The sequence below is a fragment of the Nerophis lumbriciformis genome, linkage group LG03 (genome assembly GCF_033978685.3).
Source record: "Nerophis lumbriciformis linkage group LG03, RoL_Nlum_v2.1, whole genome shotgun sequence".
Classification (NCBI taxonomy): domain Eukaryota; kingdom Metazoa; phylum Chordata; class Actinopteri; order Syngnathiformes; family Syngnathidae; genus Nerophis; species Nerophis lumbriciformis.
The window spans coordinates 1,712,501-1,715,000 of record NC_084550.2 but is presented as its reverse complement, the minus strand read 5'-3'; the positions used below and the strand labels follow the sequence as shown (position 1 = coordinate 1,715,000).

At 41.5% G+C, this 2,500-nt stretch overlaps 1 protein-coding gene across 1 annotated transcript in view; it reads left to right on the top strand.

Annotated features, from left to right (window-relative positions):
- Nucleotides 1-2,500, top strand: part of LOC133577720 (transmembrane protein 132B) — a 405,689-nt gene that overhangs the window by 322,562 nt on the left and 80,627 nt on the right. The gene's annotated exons all lie outside the window — the stretch shown is intronic.

Here is a 2,500-nt window from a genome sequence, read left to right as displayed (position 1 = left end):
TCCCTAGATAACAATTTTCCTCCATCCCAAGATTACCATTTTCCTTCATCCCGAGATTACCATTTTCCTCCATCCCTAAATTACCATTTTACTCCATCCCAAGATTACCATCTTCCTCCATCCCTAGATTACCTTTTTCTTCCATCCCTAGATTACCATCTTCCTCCATCCCTAGAATACCTTCTTCCTCCATCCCCAGATTAGCAATTTCCTCCATCTTTCGATTACCCTCTTCCTCCATCCCTAGATAACAATTGTCCTCCATTCCAAGATTACCATCTTCCTCCATCCCGAGATTACCATTTTCCTCCATCCCTAGATTACCTTTATCCTCCATCCCTAGATTACCTTAATCCTCCATCCTTAGATTACCATCTTCCTCCATCCCTAGATTACCTTCTTCCTCTATTCCTAGATAACAATTTCCCTTCATCTAAAGATTACCATCTTCCCCCATCCCTCAATTACCTTCATACTCCATTCCTAGATAACAATTTCCTCCATCCGTCAATTACATCTTCCTCCATCCCTCGATTCCCATTTTCCTCCATCCCTAGATTACCATCTTCCTCCATCCCTAAACTTCCCTCTTCCTCCGTTCCTGGATAACAATGTTCCTCCATCCATAGATTACTATCTTCCTCCATCCCTCAATTACCCTCATTCTCCATTCCTAGATAACAATTTTCCTCCATCCCTCAATTACCATCTTCTTCCATCCCTCGATTCCCATTTTCCCCCATCCCTAAATTACCATCTTCCTCCATCCCTCGATTACCTTCTTCCTCCATTCCTAGATAACAATTTTCCTCCATCCCTACATTACCACCTTCCTCCATCGCTAGATTACCATTTTCCTCCATCCCTAGATAACAATTTTCCTCCATCCTGAGATTACCATTTTCCTCCATCCCTAGATTACCTTTATCCTCCATCCTTAGATTACCATCTTCCTCCATTCCTAGATTACCATCTTCCTCCATTCCTAGATAACAATTTCCCTCCATCCCTAGATTACTTTTATCCTCAACATTATATTACCATCTTCTTCCATCCCTAGATTACCTTCTTCCTCCATTCCTAGATAACAATTTTCCTACATCCCTAGATTACCATCTTCCTCCATCCCTAGATTACCTTTATCCTCCATTCTTAGATTACCATCTTCCTCCATCCCTAGATTACCATCTTCCTCCATTCCTAGATAACAATTTCCCTCCATCCCTAGATTACCTTTATCCTCCATCCCTAGATTACCACCTTCCTCCATCCCTAGATTACCATTTTCCTCCATCCCTAGATTACTTTTATCCTCCATTCTTAGATTACCATCTTCCTCCATCCTTAGATTACCATCTTCCTCCATCTCTAGATTACCATCTTCCTCCATTCCTAGATAACAATTTCCCTCCATCCCTAGATTACCTTTATCCTCAATCCTTATATTACCATCTTCCTCCATTCCTAGATAACAATTTCCCTCCATCCCTAGATTACCTTTATCCTCAATCCTTATATTACCATCTTCCTCCATCCCTAGATTACCATCTTCCTCCATTCCTAGATAACAATTTCCCTCCATCCCTAGATTACCTTTATCCTCCATCCCTAGATTACCACCTTCCTCCATCCCTAGATTACCATTTTCCTCCATCCCTAGATTACTTTTATCCTCCTTTCTTAGATTACCATCTTCCTCCATCCCTAGATAACAACTGTCCTCCATCCCGAGATTACCATTTTCCTCCATCCCTAGATTACCTTTATCCTCCATCCTTATATTACCATCTTCCTCCATCCCTAGATTACCATCTTCCTCCATTCCTAGATAAGACTTTCCCTCCATCCCTAGATTACCATTTTCCTCCATCCCTAGATTACCTTTATCCTCCATCCTTATATTACCATCTTCCTCCATCCCTAGATGACCTTCTTCCTCCATTCCTAGATAACAATTTTCCTCCATCCCTAGATAACAATTTTCCTCCATCCCTAGATTACCTTCATCCTCCATCCTTATATTACCATCTTCCTCCATCCCTAGATTACCTTCTTCCTCCATTCCTAGATAACAATTTCCCTCCATCCCTAGATTACCATCTTCCTCCATCCCTAGATTACATCATACAGTTAATAACAGATAAATATGAATGAAGAACATCAATGCTTGATATTGTATTACTATTTTTAATAACAGTTATTTATGTGTTCTTCTTTTGGGGTCTTTGACGCCCAATTAATCAACTGGTGACACTTTCTGGACGTGCGCGCGTACTTACTGTACTTACTGTACGTCCCGGGCGGAGGTTGATTTCCATAGCAAGCGGCTGCTTCTGGCCAATTAGTCCTGAAGAACCAGACGGCAGACGGGACGAGGGCACCTTTTTAGTGACCCAGGTGTATTTTTGGACTTGCACTAAATCTTATTATGTGGCGATTGGAGTGAGGGAAACCGTTACTGTACATACTGTACCGCGGTGGAAGAGAATCATGTTGTAAT